Source organism: Biomphalaria glabrata, chromosome 5 (assembly GCF_947242115.1).
Source record: "Biomphalaria glabrata chromosome 5, xgBioGlab47.1, whole genome shotgun sequence".
NCBI classification, from domain to species: domain Eukaryota; kingdom Metazoa; phylum Mollusca; class Gastropoda; family Planorbidae; genus Biomphalaria; species Biomphalaria glabrata.
Genome location: NC_074715.1, coordinates 12,036,797 through 12,056,744, shown reverse-complemented (window position 1 = coordinate 12,056,744; position 19,948 = coordinate 12,036,797). Strand labels below are relative to the sequence as shown.

At 39.3% G+C, this 19,948-nt stretch overlaps 1 protein-coding gene across 3 annotated transcripts in view; it reads left to right on the top strand.

Annotated features, from left to right (window-relative positions):
- The window catches only part of LOC106074154 (eyes absent homolog 1-like), a 164,177-nt gene that overhangs the window by 42,613 nt on the left and 101,616 nt on the right, over positions 1-19,948 (top strand). Inside the window, exon 1 of one of the 3 annotated variants that reach the window (XM_056031212.1) lies at positions 8,673-8,806. The exons of 1 other annotated variant lie outside the window; for it this stretch is intronic. The gene's annotated coding sequence lies outside the window, so the exon portion shown is untranslated. Of the gene's footprint in view, positions 1-8,672; positions 8,807-18,375; positions 18,963-19,948 lie in introns of those variants that run through there. One more of the 3 variants, XM_056031211.1, reaches the window with a different exon arrangement.

Sequence of the window (19,948 nt, the reverse complement as noted above, 5' to 3'; positions counted from 1 at the left end):
CTTGGAGTTTATCCCTTGTTGTCTTGCATTTTTTTAAGATGATTGTAATCGCACATTCACGCTGTTTCATGCTTACTGGAAAAGATTTCTGTCTGGTTTTGACGTTTTCGTTTAGCCCTGTCGACAGGTTGGTCCATCATTCGAATGCGAATTGCCGATATCCCACCTCCCCCCAGCAGATCTGTAGCAGCGAAAGGGCCACAAGAAGCATTGCATCTGTTTTCTTGAAGGAGTCTTAAGAAAATCCTCATCTTTTATAAGCTTAGTAATAAACTTGTTTGTTCAGTTCCCACTGTCCAGCCATGTCCGGCAGCTATCAACACAGTGCTCCCTCCAAAAAGAAAAAAAATCGCCTTCCTTAGCAGCACCGCCCTCAATTTATCGTCTTAATCTGACATTTCCACTCAACCGCTAGCGCGCTCCCACCCCCTCCCTTTTGTGTGTGTCTTTCCTTCTCCCTTGTACGTGTGCCACACCCGACAGAACTGATGACCAAGATAAGAGTTTACTGTTGAAGACGTAAGGAGCGGGGTGGTCAACATGTCAGTTGAGGGGTGGGGGGTCGAACCCTGGTTTGTTCTCTGGAAACTAAGAAAAATGAAGTCGGTAGGTCGCTGTGATGGCGACACGTTCCCTATCAAACGTGGGGGTGATTTATTTGTTTATATTTTAGCAATGTTTACGTTTTTAAAATGATGTCAATGTCAAAAGGTTTTCGGGATAGGAGCAGATGTAACAGCACTGCTACATTACCGACCATTTTAGCAGCAACCTAAGCTCCCGAACTGCTACATCACCGACCCTACTATTGTAGCCAATACTTATTTGACAGCCTTCTTTTTAAAACCAATCTTATATCATGTCACTTGGTCTGTCTGTCTGTATAGTAACACTCTTGTGTACGCCATTTCTCTCACTTCCCATTCTCGGATCAAGTTGAAACTTTGCACAATTTTTCATTCTTCATGTCAACACGCAAATCAATACAAAAATTAACCAATTAGTTGATTACTTAGACGTACTTAATTGGTTCTGTTTCATATATAAAATGTACTAAGCTAATGGGAGATAAGCCTTGTGTACAGACTTATGTCTTTCGCTAACAATTTTAAACTTACTATAAACTTAATTTTTATAAGTACTTGAATAGCTCAGTGGCAAACATGTCGGCCTTTTATCATGGAGGTTCGAGTTCACACTCGGGAAACGTTTCTTTTTTTAAAATCGCTTTTCAAAAGGCAGCAGGTTAAACTCCCAAATACTGGTCCATGAATGTGATTGGACCATAGCGCATTGAGCATGCTCTATGCATGAAATTTGCGCCAGACTAAAATAATTTAAAGTTTTCAAATTTATTATTGTTAGTCTAGATCAATTAAAAAAAATAATTACTTGATTGATTCAAACTAATGTATGCCATTTCAATTGAGGTTTTTAAAAAAAAACTGAATTAGTTTATGATAAGTATTTTTAAAAGTTCATATTAAAAACTTACACACACATCGAGACTTAAACGAAACAAATCTCATATTTTATTTTTATTTTTTTTGCTCATCTCCATTTGTTTCTATCTGATCTCTCCAGAATGATTTCCCTCGTTCACGGTAAGGATTCCCTCGTGCGTACATCTGAAAAGTCTTTTGAAATGTCATTACTCGCGTGGGAAGACTCGTCTGCAATATGCCCCTTCTCCTTTTTCTTGGAACGAGCCGATCCAACTTTTTGTTTTACCAAAATAAGTCACTTTCACGATGGAGCCTCCATTGAGCAGTAGATGATGCTGATATCGTTCGCATTGGAGATGAGCTCAAGAGGCAGTGATCATTGAGTTCGATGCTAACATAACGTTGTTCTAAAAAACTAATAGAACTTGTTGCTTTCTTTTGTTTCGCACATTGAATAAAAGGAAAACACTTTTTTTTTTAGCGGCCCCCGAAAGGGAAAAAGACGCTATTAATTTTGTGTGGCCTGTCTGTCCGTCCGTCTGTCCGTCCGTCCCGTTTAGATCTCAGAAATTAGAAGAGAAAATGAGTTCGATGCTTACAAAACTTTGTTCTAAAAACAATAGAACTTTTTTGCTTTCTTTTATTTCGTTAATTTGATAAACGGAAAACACTTTTTTTTTCTTTTTTTGCCTTTTGATAATGAGCGGCGTCGGAATATAATGTCACCGCGAAGAAGTGAGTCGCCTCCCCTGAGACTCGGAGCACATGATTACAAAAGACACTAATTGTTCTGGACAAAGGCAGACGCTCGAACTGTGGGACGCTGTGTGACCCCCCCCCCTTTCCTCCCTCACGCGCAACCCACCACCACCAAGAACCGTTTGTCACCAGGACTCTCAAGATTAGTCAGAGTGATTCCTCTGCCCTTCCATCTCCACACGTTCCACACTTCTGTAATGCCTTGTGGGGAAAGTGGGGCGAGGGGAGTTAATCGGCACGCACCCCCCTTGCCCCCCCCCCCCCCCGTCTTTGTGAACTAACCCAAGACCCAATCCACTTGGGGGAGGGGGGGGGTAATGATGAAAATTAACTTCTACCATTGACAATATTTTTTGGCTGTCGGTTTTCGATTTTGACAATCGTGTGTTGTTTTTGTTTTTTTCATTGTTTTAAAACGATCATGAGAGACGTCAGTTTGTGTGTGACATTGTCGCAGTACAAACGATTGGCTCGATCCAAAGCAGTTGATGCTATCTTAGAATGTTTGCCAGATCGTTGGTGAACTCTGAACGATAATTATAGTAATGGAACTCTAGCGTCCGTAGGCGTAGGCTCAAGATCATTGTGAAGTCTTTTGCCAGACCTTTGAACCAGATCACAGCTTAAGTGAAATGCCTACTACTCAAAGCTCATGAAGGTTTCCTAACACACAGTCAAAGAGAGCTAATTTAGGGGAAAAGTACCGATACATATAATTAGAACAAATTGGTATTATGTTAGTAACTAGAATTGTTAATATTTGAGTGATAAATACGCTGACTTTAATACTTCTAATACAAGTTAGTTTTTTTTATTGTCATGTTTGCATTTACTGATTAAGAGGAGTCCTTGAAAGATTAAAAGGCACGACATGACCGACATGACCTGTGCCGATTTGATCACAATCGCTGACTGCACAAAGAAGTTTATTTATTGCATATATACAAATAATCATCGTAACTGTGAATTAGAGTAGATGAATAGTGTCAGCGCTACTACAGCCACTACTTTGTTGTGACTCTAGGTGTAGATCTAGTGACGCAACATTAGGGCTTAGCCCGGGAATTCGCTGAACGGAATAGGCTGGACGTATCAAGACAACGTTGGGTCCGCGTCCAAGCCCGTTGTTATGGACCATAAACAGCCCTGTCTATCTGCCCGTACCTACGAGAGAAACTCTTTAGTGGACATCCGCTCCTTTCACGCAACCCTTCCGACTTTGAGATCATTTTAAAAACATAACCAGTTTCAAAATATAAATAAATGTATCACCCTCAGTCTAGTAGGGAGCGTGTGTCGTCATCACATTGACATAACGACTTCATTTTTCTTACTTTCGAGAGAAATAATCACACGTGAACCCACTAGGATTCGACCCCCACCCATTGTATGTAGCTTACTAGACTACTTTTTTTTTTAAATATAAATATTTGAACTGTCTGTAAAAAAGGGAAGTAACCAGATTTGAACCTTCTGGACTATTTTTAGCTTTCCTGACTTTAAAGAGAGAAATGATGTCATACTGCTCGCATGCCAGATGGGCTCACTAAATTATGTCAAAAAAAAAACAACAACTTCCATTATTAGTAGCGACCACTGCCTCGTTTTATTACGTGAATCCACTTTGAGCACAGCGTAGGATACGGTACCGTGTGGCTTCATTGTTTGCTTCGCGGCGTCAATATGATCTATAAGTAATGTGTAGCGACGTGTAAGTCTGTGCTATTTCTTCATCGTATTGTCCCACTCGTGTCCATGTATTGAGTATCAGTGTCAATAATTTATGACTTTTGTCATCTTGCTCTGTAAAGCAAATGCTTGTGGGCTGCGTACGGGTGGCGGGCGAGCATTGTCTCATATTTAAAATAAAACATGCTATGAGGGGGAAGGGAGGGAAGGTGGTCTTTCCAACTAATGTCACCTTGCCCGGCCCGCCCTGTCGGAGCGTGTCACTGACGTGTCAGTGTTGACACGAGTAGGCCAGGTCACTGCCGTGGACGACTTCTGTTGTTTGGTATAATGTCTCTGACCGTGCTGGCATCGGTTGGCTAACGGCGGAACCCGTGGGCACCCGCTGAGTAATTGTTGCCTTCTTGTGCACGGAGGCCAATTAGCGGAACATTCGCCTTAATAACTAGAGTTGGCTACGTGCGGTGTACAGAAAGTGTACGTTTCTATTAGTTGGCAGGTTCTTGCACACTCAATTTGAATCACAAACATATATATATATATATATATATATATATATATATATATATATATATATATATATATATATATATATATATATATATATATAATTTATTATAGACTAGAAAAGAGCCAAACTCCACGACAGATCTTCATGTACGTAACTCTAGTTCAAGCTGTAATGGAATCGCCTGATGAATCTTGGAAATCGCCTTTCTGTCTCACAAAAGTAATGTTTTTAGTTTTCAAAGTCTAAAAATAAATACTATTCCTTGTTGCGGATTTTATATAGAAGAAGCTATTAATCATAGAACTATATATTCACGCATATCTATGAAATAAAGCTTATTTCCTTTTAGTTTCCATGGAGATAACAAAATATGTCGCCATTTCGACAATATTGGATGTAAATATTTGGATCCTTATTATTCTAGATTTTACAATTTAAATTGATCGTTCTAGATCTGGTTTTCAAAATAGGAACAATTCATCTTAGAAGTAATTACCTTCCTATTCACAACATTTATATCATACATATTAGGTTTGAAAAAACAACAACAACAACCATACTCCCCATAACTACTTTACAATACTACAAATAGTTTCAGGATATTTTTGTGTAGTGTTTAGGGGTCGACGATTTTTTTTTTTTTAGGATTCATGAGTATATTAGACTAGTTCTTATAATTATCTATTTTTTAATGTACGAAGCGACTTCTTTCTGGAAGCGACGCGTGCTTTAAACCAAATTATTTGTTCATTTGCTCTAAAAACCAAAAGTGAGCCATGAGTTTTAGTCTAGTATCTACCTGTGAAGATCACGTGATCTGTGTGTCGTGTAACTGCCTAAAGTGAGAGTGAATACGTCATTTGACTGTGTGCTTTAACACCCTCACCTCTTTGCATCTTGTCTATATAATCCTTTAACCGACCACCATCCCCCGGCGGAAAGGGGAGGGGGGGGGCGCTATCCAATAGTTTATTCAGGTTTCATAAAGCGGGATCACGTTTAACAGCATCGTATAGATTAGCATTTGTGGCTACCCGGGGCCGCTCGCCCCCCACCACCATTTTTTTTCCAGGGCAGTATAGTTCATTTTTCGATGGACTATTACTGCCATGGGAGTAGACAACTCGTCATCTATTCTAATGAGAGACTTTGAAATGATTAAGAAATGTTTCGTTTTAGTCAAGATCAGTAAAGTGTGCTAGTTTATTCCCTTTATGAAAATTTGCATCTGCTGTTATAGTATACTCCGCCTCGATGTAAGAGCTCTCTTCTAACAAGAGTATGAACTTCGGTTGAATTATATTGCGACCAAAAGTGTCAGGGGTCCGCATAGCGTTGTCAGGTGGTACTGAGTATCTCAAAATTGCGGTGTTAGATTACAATAGTCCGATTTTTTGTTCACATTAAAAACTCTTGTTTTTTTAATAGAATTTGTTACCCACCTATGTTTCACTGTCCAGAAGGTTTGACCACGCTAGCGCTCAAGGTAGACCCCACTGGTAATTGCTTGTCTGTTGTCTGGCGACATAGACATAAATGCTTGGGGGAAGACATGGCTTTAGTTCGCACCACGTGGAGAGAAGTCGTAGTCAGACAGGAAGTAGCGCACCACGTGGAGAGAAGTCGTAGTGAGACAGGAAGTAGGTTGCACCGTCGCATTGTTGTTACCGATCGTTGACTTGTAGCACCAAACTGCTGGTAGACAACTAAACTGTTATGTATCTTAACCAATAAAACTTAAAATAACTTGAATAACGTCATTTTGCGAACAATTCTAAATAACACAACACTTTATTTGTAATGTAAACGAAATGGCGTTGAAATGAGACAAAATAACTGTAGCAGACTTAAGTAATAATATTCTCTAACTCACTACAAAAACACAACCTTTCAGTCTTACGTTCTGGAGTCGTCTGTCCTAACTCTGACCAAATGACGACAATGCCACCTATGTTGCATCATTCACAACCAATCGCTAACCTCTTCCCACCGTCACCATAGAAACACACTCACTCCATAACACGCAGGCCAGTGTTCAGGCCTTCTATAACGACTGGTCTAGATCGAAGACTCTTGAAACTCCAGGCCCACGGCAGAGGCTCCCCTCTATCGACCTGCATGAACACCTTCTCTACAGTAATACTCGTTTCCCAGTGCCTCGTTTAGGTTGAGAAGCGTTGTAAAGTTCCCCTTCCAGACTTTGTGATCTATAGGGCAGATGATGTAAAGGTCTTCTGTTTCTGTGGCCTACGGTTAACGAGGATGTCATGTGGCCAGCACAACGACCAACCGCCTTTACTTTTCCCCAACTAATGTCAGTTACCCATTAGAACTGGGTGGACTCAGAGGCGCCCATAGATCGCGAAATTAAAAATCCCAGTCTTCATCAGGATTCGAACCCGGGATCTCCGGTTCGGAAGCCAAGCGCTTTACCGCGCCCCCGAGAAGCGTTGCCTGGGATACATTTATGACAATGCTGGCCATGAAGCCTCTTACACTCATTTGATAGAATGTCGTCATACTTTTGTCTTGTTGATTTTTATTTTCACCAAAAACTAACCAATGTCAAGGACGCTCCATTGAACTTCTTGGTTGCCAACTAAATACTAAAGAATGGAGCGAGAATATTGTGACACTCAATCGCGCTGTGTGGCAGTTGATCCTCGTATCAAATCTCCACTGCTAGCGCTAGTTACTTGCCCATTTGTTGATAAATAAGTCGTATGGAATGAACGTTTAAAGCTTCCTCCATATTAAAATTAATTTATGCAACAACTGAACGAGCTAAGAAAAGTTGATTCCATAGTTCTAAAAAATCGAAAAAGAAAAATAATTTAATAGTGGTACATACTAGAACATATGAAGACTTCAATTTTTTGAACCACCGTATACACCAAAAAGCTTACTAAATATATCCTTTACGCCATATATGAAAATCTCTTCTAGTATTAGTTTATTGTTCATTTTCGGTATTTTTTTTTGTTTTTTTTGTTTTTGTTTTAGTTCTTTGCACTTTCAACACATTGGGACAGAAGTCTAAGGTTCGATTCCTACCACTGTCATCCTGTGCCGTACAAAAGGAGGGTTAGGGACATTTCGTCCGTTGCGTTACTTTGCTGTAGGTCAAAGCTCATTACTTTTTGGAGGATTTTTGGGGAACAGATATGGAGAGGTTGGTTGGTGGGGCTAGAAAAGGTGTCACATCAGGCGGGAACGGGGGGCTGAAGTATTAGGAGATAACATCGTGGGGAACATGAGCGACATCGTTTGTCACAATCACGAGACAATTTATTGTCCGGTGTTGTGCCATGCTGGGGAGATTTGTCACATTGACTTGACAGTCTAGGACTGGGCCTCGTTAGCAGGGTGTACCACTGTACTGTCTGCATCCACCAGTCACATCATCCTTCTTTTTGTTTACACTACATCTAGATCCTCTCTCTCTCTCCTTCACCCTCCTTTCTCTCTCTCCCTCCTCTCTCGTCCTTTCTGACTCTCTCTGCCTCTCCCTCCCCCTTTCTGCCCCTCTCTCGCCCTTTCTGACTCTCTCTCTCTCCCCCTTTCTGACTCTCTCTACCCTCCTCTCTCGTCCTTTCTGCCTCTCTCTATCTCTCCCTCCCCCAACTCTCACCCTTGCTGCCTCTCTCCCTTTCCTTCTCCTCCTCCTCTCTCTCTCTCTCTCTCTCTCTCTGTGTTTACTTGTAAAGTTTTATTTAGTAATTGTTTAAAAAAAAAATCCAATTGAAATTTAAAGTGTAACAGATCCATGGTTTGTGAAATCTCATTTTAATTAGCTGAATATCTTACATCTCATTATGTTTAATGACAACACAAATTAAAAAAAATAAAGGGGGTAATTCTATATTTAAAAACGACATAGCAAATTACAACACACACACCGGCGAACACAAACCTACATTTCTCGCTGACTTAAGCTCCCTGTTCTCTCCCCCCCCCCCTCCCGTTTACTCCACCACCTCGATCTTCCCATTCTTCCCCCCACCCCTCCTTTTTCGAGGCGCCCCTGCCACGTGTGGCAGGTAACCCTAGATGTGGTGACACCAGACACCCTGGCTAAGCTTACAATATTGGGAATATATCCATGGACTCTTAATGATAAATGGCATCTGTTACTCGGTTCTTATATTCAATATCTCTGTCGGGCAGAGCTCGGGGGAGCTTCTCCTCTCTCTCTACCCGCCCCTTACTCCCTCTTCTTCCCCCCCCCTCCACCGTCCTGCTCAATGTAATATGGAGTTGAAATTTAAATAGGTAAGCCTTTAATTAGTGGGTCGCCAGGATTTCAGTATTGCGAGATATTAGTTCTGTATTTATTTATCTTTTCATTAGCAGGAAACGCGATTCTTGGTTTATTACTAGATAAACTTACCTGAATGAAAAGGTAGATCACTTTTTTTTTCTTTGCAGTGGTGTTTTAACGTTCTTCATGTATGGATGTAACATTTCAATATTTCATTATATGTCTGTATTTGTTTATTTTAAGTCTACTCGTATTTAAGGTGGCAGATTGGTAAAGTGCTTGGATTCCAAAACGAAGGAGTCTCGGGTTTGAATCCTGGTGAAGACTGGGAATTTTATTTTCGGGATCTTTAGGGCGCCTCTGAGTCCACCTAGTTCTAATGAGTTGTGCTGGCCACATGACACCCTCGTTAACCATGGGCCATAGAAGCAGATGACCTTTACGTCATCTGCACAATATATCACAAGGTCTGAAAAGGGAAACTTACTTTAATTATTTTAAAAAAAATAAATAAAATGTACCTAAACATATATAAACGACGAACATAGCTTTTGAAGTTAAAATTCAACATGGCCTTCATAGTGCCGATAGGGTCTTTTCTAGGATTGCCCGGCCTTCATAGTGCCGATAGGGTCTTTTCTAGGATTGCATTCAACTAAGTCTTTTCTACGGTGTCTATGCTAGAATATCTTTTCCATTTCATCTTTCTGCTGTTAATTTTTTTTACTGCAGCGTTTAATTTACAGCGTCTATTCTAGAGTGTCTATTCTAGAGTGTCTAGTAAACGTGTCCATTCTACGGTGTCTATTTTATGACGACTGTTCTACATTGTCTATTCTACACTGTCTATTCTTAGAGATGTATTTTAGTAAGTGGTGGCCCTGATCTGGATTTTAGTAGAGACCCTCATCTTCTTCAATCTTCAATATAGTTACACTTAATAATTATTGATTGATAATTTTGCTGCCCCCTGGATGACAGAATGATCAATATCGAACCACGATGGACGAACTACATGTATATATATATATAATGATACATTTAAAAGGAAGTCATATTATGTTAACTATTTTATATTTTTGAAATGTAGAGGCTCTGTGCGGTTACATTGTCTTTCACCGTTGTGAATCCGGCCCTGTCTCTTCTACTGCATGTTTTCTTGAGTGTCATATCATCACATGAGAAATAGATGTTATATTTTAACGTTCGACCTTCTCCCATTTCTTTGTCTTTTCAAGCTTCACTCTCTCTCTCTCTCTCATTCTCTCTCTCTCTCTCTCTCTCTCTCTCCCTGTTTCTTTGAGAATTTACATGTCTTATTTCTAATCATGTTGTAACTGAATATTCAAAGAATGCGTAACTTGTTTGACTTTAAAAAAAATGTTCATTTGTTTCAACTCCTATTTCTTTGTTGGGATCCTACATACCATTTATTTTTTTTTTTACTATCACCATCACTAACGTTCACTAAATGATTCTCATCAGCGGCTAGTCATAGTGGTTGTCGATAGCTTACTGATACTGACCATTACACCCATAGCCCTGAACAAAGACGCCCCCCTCCCTTTCCCTCTAAAGCGGAATCTAAACCTCGTCTTATATTTACTGTTCACATGCCATCCTACTCACGAATGTAACCCGAACCCGATATTTGCGTTGGATATCATTGCCGTCGATTCCACATCTCTTTAATAGAATATATATATATAACTGGATATAGTGGCAAACGCATTCTAATGTCAATATCTATAATGTCACCAGATAGTAACAACGATATACTAAAAAGAACAGTTGTAGCGTTAGTGAAATCTAGAGGTCTTAATACAACGCTTTGATCACATAATAGAGAGTACAGGTACAGTGGGAATAGAGATTGAATGACTTAATGAAATGTGCCCACACAAAGCTTTAGAGTTAGACTAATAGATGCTAAACATTATCACTACATCTTCATCTCACTATCTATATCTATTTCTAATAGGTCTATGTTTACTATACCCAGGACAAACATTAAATTAAAAAACGTCTCTAACTTCTTCTTCTTCTTCTTCGTTCTCATTGTTATGAGACTGGTGACTACACCAATACATGAGATGAACTGCGCAGTGGTTTCCAAATCAGGGAGCTCTCAATATAGTAGTTTTCTTTCTATTGGGGTGTTTTGGGGCCAGTGTCTTATACAGGCCTCTTGGTAAAGAGAGTAGTTTTGTAGGCATGGTCAGCATTCTCTGGTGACACTCCACATGGGCAGATTTCACTGGTTCCAATTTTGAGCTTCCGGTACATATGTTGCCGCATTCTGTTGTGTCCGGTCCTGAGTCGAAAGATTAGATGTTGAGCTTATAGTAAGCGTCATCTTTCTTGTGATGGCTCTAACGATTTTCCTAGAAATGTAACAGTTGATGTATATCGCTGTGAATGACTATCTTGTTGGCCACACGGGAAAACTCTCGTTTGGTGGTTATCATTTTTGTTTCAAAGTCTCTAAAGAAAACAAAACATTTAAATTTGACCCTTTGATCAAGAAACACGACCAAGATGCCTGTGTGTAGTCGCTAAATGAACTCTTTTATGTTGTGTCTGTTGTATTTATGTGAATGATTCAGTTGTGTTGTTTTTATATGAGAAAAGAGTCCTTTTAATCATAACAAATTTCGAGAAGGATCAATAAAGCAGTCTTAGTCTTAGTCTTTAAAAAAACAACAACAAACAACCTCGAAGTCAACTGTAGTGTACCGATAACTGAGCTGTTTAATTAACTTACTTAATTAACATTTAAATCATCGTAAGTAACGTCAGTATTTTTATAAGATACGATATAGGATGAAAATCTGTTCAACCAATACATCGTCCTTTTCTTAATCAGCTGTATCGTTTTATATAAAATTAATACAACACAATCTTTTACAATTTTCTAATACTCTTCTAGGATATTAAAATTAGAAGAGTCATGTAGGCTCTGAATATTACATTCAACCTAACGACAATAGTCAAAGTTAAAAACTGTCGCTGACATGCCAGCGAAATTCTTTCTGCGAAATATTTGTGGCAAGATTTCTGACTTCACCAAAAGCTCTGGCTCTCCACCTTCGGTTTCAAAAGCTCCGAAATAACACCAGAACAACACATGCTCACCTCATGCGATACACTTTGGCATTTTGTTCGATGGTTTTCAGATCTTGCAGATGCTCAGTTTTTCTGTCTCGATCATAAATTGTATAGCGCAATGTGACCACCCGCTCGTTGCCCGTCACAGAGGAATCGAACTGTGGACTTCATAGGACTTCATAGGACTTCATAGGACTTCATAGGACTTCATAGCACTGCTTCAATGCCAGAGGTTCTCCTTTTAGAACGCGATACACCTCTCGTGACATTTGGGCTGCGAGGGTGAGGCTGAAGACATCAAAGATTTAGAAACTACCTGAGACGTTTGTGAGGGGGTGCGATCTTTCCAGCTGGCGCTGTGCTAGGTGGAGCTTCGTGTTCTGGAAACATCAGCCATTCTCCCTTTACGCCCCAGCAAATAATTACTTTATAAAAAATCTACATTAATACTATAATAAAAAAAAAGGGTCACATAATATCTATTTCAAATATTTTTCATATATCTTGAGAAAAAAAAACACTTTTTTAAAAAAATCGGAAATAATGAACAAATATGCTCAATTAATCCAAAGTTCATTGCTGTTAAACGTAAACACCTGACCCATGAGCCCGAAAAATCGGGATAAACACAACACATGACCATGAGCCCGAAAAATCGAGATAAACACAACACATGACCATTAGCTAGAAAAATCGGGATAAACATAATACATGACCATGAGCCCGAAAAATCGGGATAAACACAACACATGACCATGAGCCCGAAAAATCGGGATAAACACAACACATGACCATGAGCCCGAAAAATCGGGATAAACATAACACATGAGCATGAGCCCGAAAAATCGGGATAAACATAACACATGACCATGAGGCAAATTTTCGGAAGCTTGAATGTCAGTTTAGAAGTGGAAGTCAAACAATGATGGCAACATTATGCCACTAGGCCCAGTAAACACTCCGCGGAGCTACACGAGCGAGAGTTACAAGTAGATTGGATCAGACATTTCTGAACTAAACACAAATATATTTGGGCTAGAAGTCCTAGATGATGAGAGAACCTTTGACGAGTTTTCTAGACCTTTGCCAGGGTTATAAAACAACCTAGAAGAAACTTTCAGTACAGCCCTTTGTTCTCTCACTAAATACAACTTTGATGACATCGTACAGGAAGAGGCTACTTCTATTATACCTCGTTCTCGAACGGTTCAAAGTTGACAGCTCTGGTTACGTGCCTGGGTACCTTCTGTCCAACCTGCATCTCGGGGAACAAATCAATTTCTTTTTATTTGCGCCGTTCCCCATTTATGTGACACTATAATCTCATCTAGACTCATACCAACAAACGAACTTGCTTTTATGTTGAATTAATTTGAACCTACCTAATTACAACCGTTTAAAAATACTCTGTAGTAATGCAGCTGTGTTTGGCGGTAACATAATTTTTTTCAAAGACATTTCGTCTTTTATTAAGGTGATGACTTTTTGTAAGAGCGACTACTTTGCATCTTAAACAGAATAAAATAAACCGGAAAGATGTCATGTGTAGTATTAGCTTAGTGTTGTCAGTATGCCAGTGTAATGCACAAATTGTAAGACAAATTTCCGTACGGACAATAAAGATTATTATTATTATTATTATTATTATTATTATTATTATTATTATTATTTATGGTAGGGTTACAAGCTATCTAGTATAGTTATTGTAATGCTCTCGCTCTTCTGCTAAAGACGTTGTATTCTAATCACATTAAGCTATGGGATTTCCATCCTTACGGTCACCACAGTCACAGCTATCTACTCATTTAGCTCGTTCATGATGTTTAAGATCCGGTCTACATTTGAAATAACAAAATTTAAAATACTTAAAAAAAACAACAACAATATTTCTTTATATAACTCATAGAGCGATTGTTTTATCAAGCTCATACGAACTCGCTCTGTCTGCATATATGGTCTAAAGTTTGTACACGTTATTTCTCCCACGCCCATTTTACATAATTATTTCTTTTACCTGACAACACAAGAATCAATATAAAAAAAAAGCCAATTAGTATTTGTAATTAATTTTTTTTTTTTTTTTAAATCTTGAACAAGGGAAAGAAATTGTACTTGACAGCTGTGGTGGTATAAGATGAAGTAGTCCCCTTGAAGACTCTTGAGCCCTAAGTAAAAAAAAATTATGCATAAAAAAAACGATCATGTAAACATTCACAAAGACAACTGGTCCAGGCAAATAGCGCATTGAGAAAGCTACAAGCTAAACAAAAACAATTTGTAAAAATATTTAGAATCGCACAGATTTATTATGTCTAGGTCTACCATACGTAGGCCTACTAATTAATACAATTACACTTAATATAAGCTTTTTTTTTTTTTTTTTTTTTTTTTAATTTAAGAAAAGTATGTTTTTCTCCCAATAACTAACGCATGTTAGATTTAACAACCATGGAACGTTTACGAGTTGATTAGAGGTATTGTAAAAAGACATCTTTCTTAGCAAAAGCAATAATCAGGAACCCTTTTCTTTGCCTCTTTTTTGGGCTTTATATGCCTCTTTTTTGGGCTTTATATGCCTCTTTTTTTAGGTCCTCCTGCCTCTTTTGTGGGCTTTTTTTTTTTTATAAGTTCTCACATTTCACAAATATTAAAGTATAAAGAATTAAAATTAAACTTTGAAATATGATTAATCCATACTTAATTAGTAATTAAAATAGTGAATCTACATAAATAGTAGGTAGAAAAATCAAAATTAATGAAACCAAACATGACTTGATCTGTCTTGTGAGAATCAGTCTCCGAACTTGGTTGTCTGTTGATTTACTTTTGAGTCCAGGTGATGAATATCTAATCTAATCAATAGTTTAGATATTCCTTTCTATATTAATTTGATTCTGCGGTACTAAAAAGTGCAAAAGAAAATAAAAAAAACAAAACAAAACAAAAAAATCCAAAAAAAAAAATCCAGCATATCAATACTTCCGAATTCTGTACACCGGATGAAAAAAAAAAAGCAATATATTAATACATGTTCCCGTTGGTAAAATAATCACAACTATGTTTTTAGCATTTTTTTGTTTCCTAACCTGATCATGTTTTTATGGTGTGAAGAATTTCACTTTCCATTCTTATGAGAAATATCACAGCGATAAATCAAATCTATGTCATGACATCAGCTAGAACAAGTGTCACGAGATTTAATAAAGGTGATATATTCCTTTTTTTTTTCACACAAAGTTTAACTTCTTTTTTTTTTTCTTTTGAAATTATAAACATTCTGACTATATCTATGTTTAAAAGGTAGACAATTGATTCCCTCTGTAGACAGTGGTTTTTAAAAAGTGAGTTACATGTAATTAGTCAAGTACTTGAATAGTTATTGTGAGATGTGAGGAACAACACAACACAAAAAAAAATATTTTTATGAAGCTTATTTAGGGGGAAGAACTCCGCACTTACACATATGGCCTCCTTCAGTTGCGAAGCGCCTCTTGGCTCATCTCATAGAGATGAGATGAACGCCTTGTCATTAGCTATGGTCCACACATCAGTTTCCTCCTCTCCACGCAGCTACTGCAAGTGCCGATACAGTTTGGGGTCGGCGGCGACTCTAAAACCTTCTTCTTTTATAAGTACTTAGATGGCTTAGTGGCTAACAAGTCGGCCTTCCATCTCGGAGGCTCGAATGGAATTGCAATTTTTTTTTTTTAGTTTTAAATTATGTTTGAAAAGACAACACGGACAACCTAGGCCCAGATATTTCCCAAACCCCACCGGTCCACAAAAGTGAGTGGACCACAGCGCACTGAGCATGCAATAAGCATGAAAGTTGCGTTGATTAAAAACTATTCATAAAAAATATGTGCAGTTATACGTATTTATTATTGTAAGTCTAGGTCTACTAAAAATTAATAGCATGATTGATTCAAAAATAATTGATGCAATTTCACTCAATATAAGCTTTAGTTCTAAAAAGAATTTTTTTTTTACTAAATGTATTTTATATTTAAATTGATACTTATATTGCCCAGATCTAGATATATTAGTCTTGGTGAATGCCGTATTGACAGGTATGGGAAGTCTGGTCTGGAAAGTCTGAAGATTCTGGTCTGGAAAGTCTAGTCTGGAAAGTCTGGGGATTCTGGTCTGGAAAGTCTGAAGATTCTGGTCTGGAGAGTCTGAAGATTCTTGTCTGGAAAGTCTGAAGATTCTGGTCTGGAAAGTCTGAAGATTCTGGTCTGGAAAGTCTGGTCTGGGAAGTGCATGTAGAACAAAAAAAAAAGTGTTCACTATTCATTTTGGTGTCATACGCGACCCCAGAGATTTGAAAACTGGACCACGGTAGGTATGTAATAACACATTGGCTCAACTTGATTAAAATGCCAGTGTCCGCCCCCCCCCCCCCCACCAACTCCTCCAAAAAGTTTTTAGTTATGAACGATCACGTGCAGGCGATAAGCCCTATCAAGGTGACGCCTCAACTAAACCGTGAAAAGCAGAAAAACTGACATCGTCCCCCCCCTCCCCACCTCCCCAAATCTCCCGCGTGAAAGGAAAACATAGGGGGCCAATTTGCCCTTAACCATAATCTCATAACAGTTGGAAAGCTCTCTGTCCTGGCTGGAGGGTCACTCTGTTACGTCATTGCCTTCTAATGTCCCCCCACCCCCTCATTTTTTCCACCACCAACGAAATGTGGTCCGAGCAGAGATTCTTGTTTTATGAGAAAACTTTGCACGATGTTGATGTCAGCAGTCTCTAAGCTAACGTCATGGAGGTGGCACCGATGTTAACTCTCACACAACTTACTTCCTCGATATCTTCGACTGTTTTCTGTATAAAAAAAAAGTCTTTATAGGATATTCGGCTCAAATCGTTCGCTTATCTTCTCTTTTTGATTCCTCGTTTTCTTCAACCTGTTTAAGTTCCCTGTAGAATCGAAGATTTATATATATATATATATATATATATATATATATATATATATATATATATAATAATAATAATAATAATAATAATAATAAGTTTTATATATATATAATAATAATCTTTATTTTCCGTGAGGAAATTTGTCTTACAATTTGTGCATTACACCAAACAGAACATAGTAACTATGAAAAAATGTGTACATTCCGTACCGTCCAAGTTGTTGGTCTATGTCATGACTTGGCGTGACATTTTCTGAAGGGTTTATTTTAACTTTGCCAGTCCTCGTTCGCTACACGTTCTAGGTACATATTGAAGATGGCAATGTATCGTTTGGTTTTAAGCGATCGCGGTCAGTTTCATAGATTCAAAGCCATAACGACTACAACTGACCTGGCCTGACCAACGATCGTACTTTAGAACTAAAACATTCGGGACAGTGTTTTGGGGAAAGAATGGAAGGCGCGGGGGAGAGACTGTCCTCCCCACGGGTCCCCCGACTAGTTAGGTTATAGGGTACCAACGACTCGCATATTTTTTCCACATCTACAAGGGCTTTTCTGTGTAGCTCGGCCTTGTTGAGAGCTCTCCAACTGTCTCTTTCCGAGGTCACCTGCTGCTAGCTACTTTCCTCTCTGCCAGTGAGGGCAAAATGGATCCGAAAATTGATCTCTATAGCGCTTACGGGGATCACCTCTGTCACCCCGTCCGCGTTAAAGAGAAACCCAAAAAAAGATACTACTTCATAACGGTTAGACATAAACTAAAACTTCGGCTCTGTTAATTGAATCTCGCACATATATTTCAAACATTCATAGTCCTCACCCAGACCTACACAATTATGTTAAGTCCGACATTGTGATGGCCACACTGCATTCTCTTGAACCGTTGCCCGCATAAATAAATAAATTTTATAAATTTCATTCACCTGGATGTGAGGCGTATTCTTAATGTCTCGTAATTAGCAAATTTACTTTTTTTTTCCTCTCTCCCTTTCTTTTACTTGAGTTTTAAAACTTATATTTTAAAATACATTAATCATAAGGATAAGGGGACGTAACTAATGTGGCATGATGAGAAGTTAATCAAAGCCTTTTCAAAGTCAACGAAATAATTAGCCTAGTCCTAGCAGATGGAAATAATTGACAGAGCGATGAAGTCTGTCTCTAAAACAGATTCGTTTTGTTATTATTGTCTTTGATGTGATCGACTCTTATCTAGAGCCTACCGGGTTCCTCTCTGTTTGTTTGGTATTGTCAAGAGCCCGTCTCCTGTCCGGCGTATGTAAGATGATTGTGTGTGTTATTTTGTCAAGTGTTTTACTGTTCGCCCCGCTCTCTCGTCTATGTTTGCCCATGTGGGATGTGAGCAACACGAGACTCCCCTTCTCTGTCAAGTCAATCCTGTGTTTCTTTTGATTCGGAGTCAGTCCGAACCTCCTCGACAAAACCTCATTATTTGAGCTCGGAAGCTCCTCGTTCGCGTGTGTAACCCCGCCCACTTTCTCGCTCGCGGGCATACCTCTGAGGGCGAGCTGTTTTTTTTTTTAATTTTATTTGAATGGCGTGGCTAGTGACAGGCGGGCAGCCAATCGCGCGTCAGCGATGACAGTCGACTCGCCCATCGCTCACGCCCACGTGTACAGTATCCCGCTTGAATTCTGGGTGGAAAAAAAAAAGCAACAACACAACCAAGGCGTGGAGAGGCGAAGCTTCTCGATGATTGGACCTAGCCGTGCCGGCACTAAAGATCCTCCCGCGCCACTGACCATTTAGCTTGATCGCAGGGGGGCCCCCGTGTTCCGCCACGCTTTGCTTCTAAACAAGAAGGAATAAGCCCGGGCTGTGTGTCAAAGACAGTCCGTTGTCTCAAATCGCACGACTGGGGAGCCCGTTTCGCACCGAATTATAGGTACACTGCGACTCCCCCCAGAAACAACTTGCGCGTGTGTGTGTATTCTATCTTCTGTGGACCTTGTCCGTTTCCGTCATTAAGTGGACATCAGATTAGCCCAAAGGTGTAACCTGGCTTCTTGTGTTTAGTACAGAAACGGGCATTCTCTCGTGATAAACCCAGTGACTGTTTAGTTTGTGTCCAAGTTTGGAAGAATACTGAAGGAGGCTCTTGTTGTGATTTCATACGTATTGGAGGTTCGAACTCTTTCCCTTTCTGTTTTGTTCATTTTATTCTTGGGATTATCTTTATCTCGAGGAATGGACTACTTCAGCTAGACCCCCGCTGGACTAAACAGAACTTGTGAAAGGTGAGTCCAGTCGAGTTAGGTCAAGTAAGTAAGTCTGATACTATGTCAACGCCGTCGCGGCCATCATGTGTAGTGTGTGTGTCAACAATATTCCGTGACAGGCTGGAATTACCCGAGCCTGACACTGAACACAGGCGTGGCCCCCCTCTTTGTGTCGTATGACACGGGCGATATCCGATGATAATAGTGGGGAGGCAGCAACACACCGCAAAATTGTCTGTGTACAGTACACGACCAGGCCCTTCCGATAATTATACATGTGTATGCATTAACGCGTTTGAGAAGGTATAGGTTTGAATACACCAGCTGCATGGTTCCTGGCCCCATTGGAAGCTAGTATAGGCCCGTGCTAGAGTTAAGAATGGACGATCTCTTCAGTATCTGCTTTGTTTCCTCAAACTTCTCTGTTACATTGTCTAGGCCTGACGATTTGGTTTTAGTGACGGTCCAATTCTGCTCCAAGATTTGGTGTTAAACTGAAGCTTGAAAGTTCAAATGTGTTACTGGTTGCAAGTCCTTTTAATTTTTTCTTTTTAATTTGTTTCTATCTAATAATGTTTTCACTTAGAATACAAATGTAGTAAGAAAAATGGTTAACAATGTTTAGGACCAGAATAAAGCATGAAAGAGTTGTACTGCTTCAGAGATAGATAACATGTGCATACAGTATCCTGAAGCAAGCAGACCCAACAACTCAATCTTGGCATCTAGATCTTCGGCAATAGTCAATGCAACGAAATGTTTGCGTTAAATCCGAGCTTATGACTTGGCCGTTGTGTGCGAGTGGGTTGTATCCAGTTGTACATACGCATCTCAATAGTTGGACTTAGCGTCGCAGACAAAGAAGAGGACAGTATCGTCTACAACACATCCTCTACGGACACGGTGTCCAAGTCTAGACGAAACTGACCCATTAATGCTGTCCGTTGTTCACAGACGTGCCGCGGCAATTAGCACAGCCACGGTACAAATCACTGTGTTACGCC